Here is a 13,985-nt window from a genome sequence, read left to right on the forward strand (position 1 = left end):
TGTATGTCAAGTTATGCTGATGTAGTGTCTTGCATTTGTAGTCAGGTATTGCCATGCTTGTTTTCATATGTTGTTTAGTACATTCAATAATTTGTCTGGTCTTTGTGGCAGGGAAATGGGCAGGCAGCATTGGGGTGGTTGAGAGACTTGGAAATTGGCACATGGGCTTCCCCACAACTCGGCTGAGGTTCTGATGTGGTCTGACCCTGTCTGGCCCTGTTTCAACGCCAAGGATGGGCCTTGTGCACAAATACCTTTAGTGTAAACACACTGATGGAATATGTGCAGGCACACGAACACTTGGCTTTTGGGTGCATGTGGGGGCTATTTGGAGGATATGGGCAGAAAGCCCTCACGAGGGTGGCTGTATTCTGGGATGGTAAAATACAAATCATTTGTACTGATTTTGATACTTTATTCAGTACAAAAGCCATAAAGTACATATAAAAACAGACCAATAAGAAATATATATATAAATAGATCAATCAATCACCTTTGAAGTTTAAAACAATTTCTATGTACTCCTCTCTAAAAAGAATTTAAAAGAACGAGGAGAGTATACTTGCAGCCTAAACTCAGTCTAAAATAATTTGATCACCCAACTGTCATACCCTTAACCATTAATTTCAGCCTGAGCAACCAGACCTTGTGGATATAACGGGCTACAGCAAATACAATATGGTGCTCAGTGAGAGATCCACATAATTTCATTGCTTCAATAGTCGATCAAACCCTGTCTGCCTTAAAAAGTGACCTTAAGTATTGAATTCTCAGATGTTTCAATTTAACACAGATAAACAAAAAATGGATAACAGTTTCCATGCCTAAACCACATAACGGGCACATGCTTGATCCACCTTGACCCCAAGATTTAGTAAAGGACGTTAAGTGGAGTGTTCCCATCGTCAACTGAATATACAAAGATTTCTCATATGGTGGTTGTATGAGGTCAAGGTAATATTCAAAGCCAGGGTCTACTTTACCCTCAACGTAAGCAGGTCCTGACTTAAGGCTTCTAGCCACTTCCAACATCAACTCTTTGTTCCTCATTTTTATGTTTATGCTAGGTAAAAAGATGTATCTATTTTTCATGGATTTCCCATAGTACATTTTCATTCAGCCCTATTAGTTGCTCCTTAACATGTGCAACTCAATAAATACATTTCCCTCCTTCCAAATTCAGTAGATGTTTTAATGATTCTCTATATTTCCCTACACCACAGCCTAAGCCAGTAATATACTGGTTTTGCAGCTAATACATCTCCTATACGACTCACCTCTGTTTCTAAAAGTATTTGTGCTGACGGTGAGCTCTGTGGCAATAAGTAGGTTTTTTAGAAACTTATTTTCCATTGTCTCCAATGCCCCCATATTACCATAGCCCCAACTTTCTTCACAAAAGGTTGAAGCCGGTATCACCTGCTTTCGGTATAACTCCAGAGCAGGCAAAATTGCACCTCTCCTATGTTTTACAAAAATAGAATGGGTAGCCCCACTAAATTTTCCCAAGTTGGAGCAAGCTTTGGCGAGGTGAGAAGACCATCCAGGGTTCTCATGGTATATCAGGCCCAAATAATTGCAGAACACGGTCTGTTCCACTTTCTTTTCTTTTACATAGATGTCCACATGAATTTGTTTTGTGAACTGTGGTTTGAACACCATATATTTTTTTAAATATGTGTTCAGTTGTAAACTAAGGGTCTCACATTTATTTAAAAATATATGCAGTCATTCTCAATCCCTCTGGTGTGGTAGACAATATCACTGCATCATCTGCGTAAAATATAGCCGGATAACTGTCCTTTCCCATCTTTGGACAGTCCATACATCTCTGACTTAATACCTTGATTAGTTCTTCAATGTATATATTAAAGAGAAGGGGTGCAAGGACACAGCCTTGGTTTACCCCCATCTCTACATCAAATGGATCAGTCAATTCTCTGGCTAATCCGAACTGGATAACTGCCTTATCAGTGTACAAAAGCCAAATGGTGGCAATCAGTTTTGGAGGGCTCCCCCTCTCCCTCATAATCCACCACTGGGTTTCCCTTTAGATACTGTTGAATGCTGCCTGAGATCCACAAAAAGAGTGTAAAACTTCATTTTCAGGAGAACGATGTACATCTAGAACAACAGGAACAGCCAAAAACGTTGGTCGACATTACTTTTATGTTTTTGTAACCCTGCCTGTAGGTCACCAATAATGTTGTTTTCTTCAACCCAGGATTGAAGGTGGAACAAAACTGCCTTAGCATGTACTTTCCCCACACTGTCAAGGAGAGAAATAGGTTGGTAGTTGACCAGTAAAGTCCCTCCCTCCTTTTATGTATATCGGCACAAACACTGCATTTCTCCAAGAGGCGGGCACTGCCCCCAACATCATTATAGAATAGAAAATGTGCACAGTATTGGGGGCCAAACCATTGCCTCATCCTTATATAGATCAAGTGGTATCTCATCGGGTCCGGAGGCTTTCCTGCTCTTTTGGCTTATAATAGCCCTCCTGACCTCCTCTATATCGAATAGTAGGATCTAATTTCCAGGGAAACTTATACTATGGTTCAGTGTCACTTTCAGTTTTACTTCGAGTAAGTTTGCGAAATGCTCCTTCCAAGCTCCAGCCGTAATGCAGCATTTAAGACTTGTTTCCCCATTTACCTCTTTGCCCACAATCAACTTCCAATAGGAGATGTAATCCCCTATTCATAGGCTTTTAAAGGTGTCTCACATCTTTGAGTTACAAAGTATTTTTTTTTCTTTTGCGACTATGGATTTATAGTCCATTCTATAAATTTGCAATTGTGGCTTATCCACTACCCCAGGAGCCTTTTTTCAGACCATTATCTTATTTTGTGCATTTCTACAGGGTTGGTGATTCCAACCTGATTTAATTGTATCAAGTTTTTTATATCTTTGGGCCTCATAAGTCAAAAACGGGACCATTTCTCTACTATCTTATTAAACTCAGTCAATATCTCTAGATCAGGAGTTTTATCTGCACAGATAATTTCAAGGTTATCCTGGATTGCATTTTATATAGAGGTCTTTAGATCTTGCTCTATCACTGAAGTCCACTTAACCAACTTCCGTGCATGACCAGTCAGAACTATGGCTTCTGCCCTCTCTCATTCATCTCGTGATGGATTGAATAGCTTATCGATTTACTCAGAGGTTTATGATCACTTTTCACTCTTTCGTATATTGTAAAGTTACCAATCCTTGCCAAATATTTAGCCAAGATCAAGATGTAATCTATGGTAGATACACCATTATGTTTGAGAAAAGTTTGTCTTGCAGGCTGATCTCCTAAAAACCGGCCGTTACAGGCTCTGAGTTCCATGTTATTCAAAGAGCGAGCCGTGTCCATAGCATGTTGATGCACCCACTTTGGATGGTCAGCTATCAGGATAGGGATATCCCAGGCAATATTCTGATCTTCCCCTCCAACTCCCTTTTAGGTTCCACTTGCATATTCAAATCGCCTGCCACAATTATACAGGTTTTTACATTCTTGGATCTTTCCTACCACCTCTAGCCTGCTAGCTTCAGATGGTCTGTTATAAAGGTTAAATAGCAGGATCCAATTATCATCCCCAGTGCAAGTAACCAGATTCTGCAGTTCCCCTATGCCTGTTACACGCACTGTCACTTCACATTTTAATGTTGTCTCTAACATAATAAGAAGATCCCCTCTTAGTCTACCTTTAAGACTTTTTCTAGCCAAATGTGAAATCCCTGCAATCTACTTTATCTATAGCCCACATGTCTTGCAAAAGGACCATCTGGAATTTCCACAGGAAATCAGTCCAGGAAGTGTCCTCCAAATTCTTTGCTATTCCAGCTATATTCTATACAAGGAATTGGTAACCCACACCTAAGGCAGGCACAGTAGAATCCTGATTCATCCAGTCAACCTCTTCCAAAACTCCAGCCTCCAACTCCTCCTTGAGTTCCCCTGCCTCTGTGTTATTGTTGGTACCGAAGGCACCCCAACCACCGATGTGACTGCATATCTACGGTCTGTTTTTCCCTGAGTGTTATACATTGGCACATGAGGAGTAATCAAAATTGAGGTCCCCTTAATCCGTCAACCAGATGCCAGGACCGCAGAAATACCTGAATATAATCAGCGTGGTGGTGAGGCATTGGGACCCGGATACATTGTGCTCTAGCACCTTGAAGCGTCTTCTTTGTGCTAGATGGGATAACAATAATTATCACAGACCAAATAATCGGACAGACCAGAGAAAGATAGTAAAACACTGCTTTAATCTTAATGAAAGAAAGCAGTGAGAAATACAGCTATCAAAGTAGATGCTCGATGTTTCACACCAAAGTGTGTTTGCACAGAGTTGATATAGTTTTATGCACGTCATTCGTGACGTCATCCTATGTGGCATGTCACCAAAAACATAACACAGGGAGGGATTGGATTAGGGGAACATATTTACTTATAGAATAACTTAAGTGTTCATATCTGATTGGTTGCCCCTAATCTGTAGGGCATGCCCTGAGCTACTTCTATGTACGTCACATACTGATTATAGCAGAGAATATGGCAGCGGATTCATAACTGCATCATTGCATATGAAAGTGCTGGCGGGCCCTTTTGATTGGCTGGTAACCCTATCCAACCTTGGAATTTCAGCTCGTTCAGCAGCACTTGAACAAAGGCTAGGTGTTAAAGCTGTGTCAAATTATTCCTTGTTTTCCCAATCAGTCCATTGTATCCTTAGCCAAGGTCTGTTGTTTGTAGTTGACCTTGTAGTCAGCTGACGGTTCTGGGACATTCGAGGGAGTGTGAGCACACCACTATCTTAACTCAAAGCTCTAAAGAATAGCCTTTGTTTTGTGTTCTTCATCACGTGTAAGGAGACCATGATTTTGTCCATTTCTTTCTCTCAATTTCTGCTATTTTATTTAATTAATCAGGGTGTCATTACCCTCTCTGGCCTTTAGAGACTTGCTCACTCCACCTCACCTAGGCTTTTGTTTTCGTGGTGTGCTCAATACTTGGCATCAGCAAATGTCCTTGCCCTCCTAATCTTAACAGAAATGTGTCTAATACACAAGCTCTATTCATTCACCCCTTTCTTGCACCTGTCTCTCGAAATAGCCTCCTTGACTTCAGGCCATTGTACTCCCTTATTCCGCACATGAAAACAGCTTCTCCATCAATTCTTCAATTTGCGATCCTAGGCTTGTTTTTGAGTTAGCTGGGTTTATTCTTCCACATGAGCCGTCATCCATTTTCTTCTAATGGGCGTCCTAAATTATATATATATATATATATATATATATATGTATATATATATATATATATATATATATATATATATATATATATAAATCTATACATATATATATATATACCTCTTTTTAGAAAGCTTCTGTAAGCTTCTTCTTGCGTTAAAGCATATTTTCAATTATTGGTCAGAATGTTACTTCATCTTCTTGTTTTCATGATAACTTCATCTTTTAGTACATGGTCCCCTTAGTGCTTCTGTTACATCACCAGTTTTAAGTATGTTCATATTGTTTCAGCTTAGGCTTATATATCGTCTTTATGACATCATATCATCGTCATTAGATTTTTGTTTAACATTCATCCATGATTCTTAGAGCCGCTTGCTTGAATTTAGGCAATTGACATCCTTCTTGGTAACTGTTAAAATGGATTTCTGAACTCTGACCTGGTGGGCAGAGGTTCAGAAGGCCAGCCTAGTTTCAAGCCAGACCAATCAAGGTAGCATTGGCAGCGTTCAAGACTAGGTCTCAGGAGGGGTGAGGGGTGACCGAAAGCCCACACAGTAAATGACTCTACAAATTACTCTGTCAGTTGTATGTATAAAAAATACATATATCTTTATTAATGGCCTTTTAAATCAAACACAAAGCAAATCTCAGCAGTAATAACTAAATCAACACAACACTAATATTAAACATATATACAGTCACCAATGGCCTAAAGGAATAGTACACAATAGGGGTCCACAATCTGTAAAGGAAGGGAGCATACGGTGCAAATATCGTTTCGGCAGTCCTTCACTATTCAAACCCTAACTGAGAGGCAGTCCAATCACTAAGATGAGGGGAGGGGGAGCCTTGTGCTCAAAAGTACTTTTGGTGCTGGTGCACGCGATCGTGCGTTTGAGCCAAAACGGGGTCTCTTGCAGGGGCTGTAGCGCCTCAGGAAGGTGGGTGAGGCAGTGAAGAATAAGTTCCCACTATTTAAGGAGGGTCTCCCCATAAGGGCGGAACAGGATCCAAGAGTAGGGAATAGCTTGGTAGCACAGGCTCCCTTGATAAAGAAGAGTGGCCCTCAGGGGACTATCGTGCGTAAAAATTGATGGCTGCTCTAGGGGTCACCGATAAGGGTTGCAAGTATTCACTGACTATCGGCGCACTCCAGATAAAACTTCAGCAGTCGAGTCCACTTGGGTCGCAGGTTCAAATCCTGCAGTTGTGCGGCTCTGCAGCTTTCAGGGGCTGCGTTCCAGGGATGATTGCGTGGCGGGACAGTGGCGATTTCTCTGCTCCTGATGAAGGGTTCAGGCCAATTCCACTGCAGCGATTCTGAGGGCACAGGGGGCACTGCAGCAAGCACCCACGAAGTTCATCACCACAGCTGGGCAACATGATGACCTTGTATGCTCGGGTTCCGGTGTACTCTCCTAATTCCAGACCTAGGAATGCTAGGTGTACGAAACTCAGCAGGAGAGTGCCTTATACCCAGAGTTTACAGCCTCCCAATGCTCAAGTGTCAACTCGAGACGGCGGCGGTTCCAGGGCAAAGGTCCCGTGCAAGCTGGTAATTTCACTGGGTGGTCCAGGAACGCTTTGGAGAAGGCTCACTTACAGGTTAAGTTGGAGGAGTCGAGAATAGTTAGTCCCACTATTCCAATGAGTTGAAGCGTCTTTGCAGACCTTCTGGGTTCGATCAGAAACAGGGGATCCAACGGGACGACAGCGGGCTCAGGGTGCCAAACCTTCCAGCAGGTCACCAGTGGTTCCTCAGCTCTGCTTCTTGGTTCCAGCATACTTGCCTCTTTCCTAAGTTCAGTGTGAACTCAAGAGATCAACCTGGAATGGGTGTAAGATGCCTTCTCTTATCCAGAATCTCTTTTGTGCCAAAATGAAGAGGACCGAATGAGAGATCTGCTCACATACAGCCATCCCAGATGTGGACCAATCACAGACCACAGTGGTCCCAGTCATTCCCAGCACACCAGACCTCCTGGCACCCAGGATGTGTATTGGAACTAGACAGTCAAGCACATATCATGGAGGCACACACACAAGGCATGCAGACCGTACAACAAGACAGCTATCCCACGGCGGTAGTTCAAGAGGAGGAGAAAAGCATTGAGGGGGCACGAAAAGGAGAGAAGTGACCTTGCCCTTTCCGACGCAGACCCACAAAGCCTCTGTGAAAGGGAGCATAAGACTGCACACAATAGCCAGCGTGTGTTGCAGCAGATGTCAATGGTACACAGAGCCCTCCTACTCTGATAATCAGGACAGGGAGAGATGCTTGCTACCATAGTACTGTCCTTGACTCCAGAGACAAGAAAAGCCAAGCAGTTTATCACAGCCAGTGAGTCGAAGGGAGAGCCAATAAGAAACCGAACTGTGTTGAGTGAAAGTGGTGAATGGCAAATTAAGGGAAAATCAAAGAACTGTTAACACCTCAGGGGAAAACCAGCTGCAGAGGGGTCCGGCACCACTAGGGTGCTCACTCGAAAGACTCTCGTTAATTCCCCTATCATTCAAACTACCGATACCAGAAGGCCTTAGGAGAGCCACAAGGAAAAGGTCAAAGTGGACATACAGGGGTCTAGCAAAACCCCCTGTACAGTCAAAAGTCTTTGATCGGCAAACAATTGGAAAGCTAAGGGAAATGTGTCCCGCATAGTGAGAGTGTTGGAGGAACTGTGTGGCTGGCAAACGTGAACCCGGATGAGGGATGACAGCAGAATGGGGAGAAGCATATTACCCCAATGAACATTGTGTTGACAAGAGTGAACCTGATGGAGGGATGTCCACAATGAATTGTTTAAAAAGACATTAAGACTTGTGAATCCCACAGGTGAAATCTTTTGGAATAAAAGCCTTAGTGAACCCAACAGAGGGAGGCTGCTATTCGAGAGGGGTATGAGCCCAGAAGAGGGGGATCCAGGGGTGAAAAGCCTTGACCCAACGTACCTACGGAAAGGAACTTTTTGTTTTGTTATTTTGAACACGCAGGTCCTCGAAGGCAAGAGACTTTTTTGTAGAAAAGAGACTTAACCACCGAAGGTCCTGATACCTGAGAGCGGAACTGTAGTCTCGTGCTGGGAAAGCTTGAGAGTGTGCTGTGCTCAGGAGTCCGCCTTGTCCCGTGCTCAAAACATGTGGAAGGGAGACCTCTGGATATAACATCCTGACTTATAATTTGAGAACACTTCTTTCTTTCTTGTGAACACTATCCCACACTCTTTTTGTATTTAGTTGTAAGGATTGGCAATTTTGTTTTTTATAGGATAGGCCCTTTTTATTTGACAAGATGCCAATAGGACTGCCTTATTATTTTTTGATGGTCGTAGCTTGCTCCTATCTTAGATTTAGGTTTAGATTTACGCGTTTTTCCAACCTACCTTTTCAGTTTGAAAAACACCCTGGAACTGTGATCACTTGTGTCTGTTTTTACTGTTGCCACTCTGAGTTCCTTACAGGAAACACCTACCAAATTCCACTTTTATGTTCTCCTTGCCTTTGCACTTTTTCGTGTATTTGTTAGCTGAAAAGAACAAACTAGATCAAGACTGACCAATGTACAGCTTTTATGTATGTATGTATGTATGTATGTATGTGTGTGTGTGTGTGTGTGTTTGTGTGCGCGCGCGCATGTGCACTCTTGATATTTGATGCCAACAGCTGGCATTAAATGTGAATACCTAGCATTATGTGTGTAATTTGATGGGGATACATGTCATGTGGTTCCAATACCTGCCAAATTATGCCAGTATCTGCTGTATTTAGTGGGTTTCTGGAAATATGCCAACAACTTTTAGCACAAAAAACAGGGTTTCTGACCTCCAGGGTGCAGTTCTCTGCCCATGTCATTTTTGTTTTTGGCTGTTAGGGGTTGCCTTAGCACTACTTCTGATGCAAAACAAAAGGCATGCACGTTCTTCTAAAGGAGTAAATATAGCACATGAGGATAGATACACAGCTTGCAGATGTTGTTTGGCTGTGCCCCAACCACTATAAACCTATAAGCATGCTGAAGATAGTACCTTTTTCCACCCATTTGCAGCCCGTGCACGATTATGGGGTTGCCATTGTTATTTTTAAGCAATCTTCTGAAGGTAATGGCTTAGCTACAGGTGCACATCAGCTCCTGGTGAAATACAAATGTCTTATCTAAGCATGCCTTTAGCCACTTGATTGATGAACAATGTATTCCTACAGGGAGTTTGAACTTCAAAAACCTCAAATGTTGATATAATAACGCACTTTGCTTGCTACCTTCTGATGATACATGAGACAGTCCTGATCATTCATGGGCAGCTGTAAAAACCATCTTGATGTTGTCGTCAAAAGCATGCAAGTGGTATTTTCCATAGTCCATTGCCATTTGTTAAGGCATATCTTTCAGTTTACCATCAATAGTAAACGTTTAAAGCGCCTATAACATTTCTTCCTTCCTGTTCTGCTCATAATTCAGTGTTTTACTTTAGATTAACACCATCTGGGATTGTAAAAATCTTCAGCATCCATACTTCTTGTTAGTACCTGTAGCTCCTGTTTACATGTTTGTAATTGCTGAATACAAATGTATGTCCTATTTGATGTTTACTGCTTGGTTGAGCCGCGAAACCGGTATATATTTCACAGTTTCTTTTCTTTGTTCTAAATGTGACGGTATGTCTTATTTTGCTACCATGCCAACCACCTACTTTTGTAGAGAGCAAGTATTTGGCAATTAACGATCGAAGCTGGAAAGAAGTCACCCTTGACCCACTCTTGGCTTTTCAACCATCATCACTTTGCCGCCAGCATTTAAAGCACTGTTGGCAGAAAAGCCAAGACTAGTGTAAGCTGTCACATGACAGTGGACCACTTGCCAGCAATAAATAATATGAAAAGCTTTACAGGCCGATTCATGGAATAATTAGCGCGGCGCAAGTGGGCAAAAACGTGCAAATCGCAGTGGAATAGCGAAAATCGCAGTGCAAGTGCGAAAATCGCACGAAAAGCAGCGCACATCGATTCATGGAAGGCCGTGCGCGAGAAAACCAGCGGATGTGCGATAAAAAAGTGCGCGGCGCACGTTGGCGCACAGGCCATCTAACTGCGTATGCCAGGTCACAGCGAAAATCGCACAGGCCACAGCGAAATTCGCACATAGCGCAGCGCATGCAACAAAAGTAGGCGGAACACGGGCGTAACACTCGGAATGGGAACAACTTGCCAAAACGTGGGCGTCACGGGGGAAGTACAGGGCACAAGTGCGTGGAACGCCCACACGCTCGCCTACAACACGTATTCATGGAATAGAATAGGGCAAAAAAGCGCACGCTCAAACCAGCGCACAGGCACAAGCACGACCGCCACAAGAAAGCAGGCGGTAGCGTCTCTGCGGCTGTAAGAAATGTGCGCCAAAAGGTGCGCCAACAAATAGCACCTATATACTGCCATGATGAATGTCCTATACTGTGGCCCTCCAGGACAAATGACGTGCAAAGGGGTACCCACAAACACGGACATCCGCTGACAAAAAATATGTGTGCGTGTATACCGGGGTGCGCGGGAAGTCTCACACGCGATTTGGCCGGGTACGTGGATTTCAGGGGTGCGCGGGAAGTTCCACACGCGATTTCAGCAAGGAATGTGTATTTCAGGGGTGCGCGGGAAGTTCCACACGCGATTTCAGCAAGGTATGTGTATTTCAGGGGTGCGCGGGAAGTTCCACACGCGATTTCAGCAAGGTATGTGTATTTCAGGGGTGCGCGGGAAGTTCCACACACGATTGGCCCAGTGCGAGCAGGGTATGTGTATTTCAGGGGTGCGCGGGAAGTTCCACACGCGATTTCAGCAAGGTATGTGTATTTCAGGGGTGCGCAGGAAGTTCCACACGCGATTTCAGCAGGGTACGTGTATTTCAGGGGTGCTCGGGAAGTTCCACACACGATTGGCCCAGTGCGAGCAGGGTACGTGTATTTCAGGGGTGCGCGGGAAGTTACACACGCGATTTCAGCAAGGTATGTGTATTTCAGGGGTGCGCGGGAAGTTCCACAAGCGATTTCAGCAGGGTACGTGTATTTCAGGGGTGCGCGGGAAGTTACACACGCAATTTCAGCAAGGTATGTGTATTTCAGGGGTGCGCGGGAAGTTCCACATGCGATTTCAGCAGGGTACGTGTATTTCAGGGGTGCGCGGGAAGTTCCACACACGATTGGCCCAGTGCGAGCAGGGTATGTGTATTTCAGGGGTGCGCGGGAAGTTCCACACGCGATTTCAGCAAGGTATGTGTATTTCAGGGGTGCGCAGGAAGTTCCACCACGATTGGCCCAGTGCGAGCAGGGTACGTGTATTTCTCCAGCATGGGGTCTGGCATGGATTCACATGCTCATGAATATTCCCCGTCGTCAGGCTGGGAATCCTCGGTAAAGAAAAAAACAGTATCAGTTTCGTTTCTGATCTGTCTTTCGTAGTAATAACCAATCACTGGTCTCTGCGTCATACTGACCACAGCCAATGACTGCCCTCTACCTAAGCACCGCCTCTGGCAGCCATCTTCAGATTTTTACCGCACGTTCATGTGTTGGGATCCTCGTGCTATTGCTCTCGAGCGTTAGTGCTATTTTTTCACGTTTTTTCTCAAAAACTTCGTTTTTTCGGTCAAAAGAGCCTCAAGCTCCACCGACTCTACATCCGATCAACGGGGACCCGTGTCGGATTCGTCTGCGCCCCTCAAGGGTGAAGATTTCGTCGAGCTACGCTTTTGGAGGACTCCAGAAGTTTCTCAGGCCCGGTCATGGCCCAGGAGAAGGGAAGCTCGACGCCCGGAAAGCTGTTCAGGGTCTGCCCTGGATGCCAGCTGCAGAACGTCTTCAAGGAGGCCGAACACTCTTTTTGTCTTTACTGCCTACATGAGGACAAGACGCACGTGGAGAAGGACTGCGCGTTTTGCGGCAACATGTCGGAGCGGACCATGAAGGACCGCCATCAACGTCTCGCCAACTGGCTGGAAGGGAAGAGCCCGTCCGGCGAGAAGAAGAGGAAGAAATCCGAGCGGTCTTCTAAGACCTTTGAGGACGCCCCGGCGACGGGGGTCCAACATAAGGCCAAGCACCGCGAGTCTGCTGGCACCGGGAGCGCCGAACGGTCGGGCTCTACGGGCGCCAGGCTGGGCGCACCCTCCCCGGCACCATCAACCACGAGCCAACGCTCTGGGTCGGGTAAGAGGAAGGCCGAGCACCCGGCGAGGCTCCTGGAAAGGCCCCGGTCGAGCTCGAAGGCGGAGGGGGAGCGAGGCAGTGTCCCCCCCCTCAAGGATAAGGCGGTGAACGCACCTGAGGTGGTGAAGGCCTTAATCCATCTGGCCAAGCCCTCTATCGAAACTGTCGCGGCGGCCCTGGCTCAGCCTGTGGAGGCTACACCAGTGGTGGCGACCTCGGGGCTCAGAGTCTCCCTGCCACCTCGGAGGGAGTCCTCTTTTGTGCCCATCGATAGGACCCCCGTGAAATCCCCCGTGGGGAAGAATAAGGGGGGGCAGGGCGTCGTCGTAGATTCGGCCTCAACCTCGGAGGAGGAGCTGGTCGAGGACTTAAGCCACGGCCTCGGCGTGGAAGAAGACCGGCCCGTCGGGATGGATCCCGACGCAGGTGACGACGACATCGTCGAGGGTACCGACGGAGCCCCTGATCGCCCGTCGGATTCCCCTCTGCCAGCGCGGCGAGACAACTCGGCGGCCATTTTGTTGGCTATACAGTCCTTATGCTCAGAGATAAGGACGAGACTACCGTTGCCGACGGAACCTCTCCCGTCGGGGGACCCAGAACCGGGACCTTCTGGTGTTCCCCCTACCAAGAAAAGAAGGATCCACCCTCCGCCTCCTTTTCAGCCGTCGCGCCCCTTCCAGCCCTCCTCCCCGTCCACCCGAGGGTATGATACGGGGACTGACACGGCAGCGACTGGTACGGACGACGAGGTATACGACGAGGATGTACCGTCGTCGCCTCCCATCAGGGCTTCTCCGCCCGACGAGATTGGATCGTTCCACTCAATGATCACCAGGGCATCCGAGCTTTTCCAACTCTGCCCTGAGGAGAAGAAGAAGGAAGGTTTCCTTTATCAGCGGCGCGAGGCCAAGAGGAAGACGGTCCTCGCAGTGCCTCTATTGGACGACATTTGGGATGAGGGCCTCACCCTCCTCAAGAACCCTTCCACGACGCCAGCTAGAAGAGACCGGTACGAGAAAAAGTACCGGGTCCCGGACACGGCCCCCCTGTGCCTCCGGGCGCAGCCTACCCCGGACTCTGTCGTCTCCGCGGCGGCCAGGAAAAAAGCGGGGGGGGGTGCGGCCTCCACATCGACTTCCCCACCGGACGGCGAGGGAAAGAAATTGGACGCTATGGGACGCAGAGTCATCTCGTCTGCAGCGACGACGATTAAAGCGGCCAACGCCTTGGCTATCGTGGCCCGCTACGACAGGGAGCTCTGGTACAAACTGGCTCCCCTGCTGGACTTCTTGCCGGACGACAAGAGGGCAGAGGCCCTGGAGATCCTGCAGGAAGGTGAGGTGGCTTCGGACCACGCCATTACCGTTGCGACGGACATCGCCGACACTGGGTTCCGCCAGTTAGGCAACGGCGTTTGCCTTAGGCGGCGTGGATGGCTCAAGGCTACGGACTTCCGTCAAGACGTTCAGACCAGAGGGAAAACAGTGGACGATTCCCTTCAGGCCATTAAAGCGGACACCGAGACGGCCCAGGCCC

General features: G+C 46.5%; 1 protein-coding gene across 2 annotated transcripts in view; it reads left to right on the top strand.

The window, feature by feature from the left end:
- SPATA6L (spermatogenesis associated 6 like) overlaps positions 1-13,985 on the top strand; it is a 721,724-nt gene that overhangs the window by 662,578 nt on the left and 45,161 nt on the right. The gene's annotated exons all lie outside the window — the stretch shown is intronic.

The sequence above is a fragment of the Ambystoma mexicanum genome, chromosome 6p (assembly GCF_040938575.1).
Source record: "Ambystoma mexicanum isolate Mex_15411 chromosome 6p, UKY_AmexF1_1, whole genome shotgun sequence".
In the NCBI taxonomy this organism is placed as follows: domain Eukaryota; kingdom Metazoa; phylum Chordata; class Amphibia; order Caudata; family Ambystomatidae; genus Ambystoma; species Ambystoma mexicanum.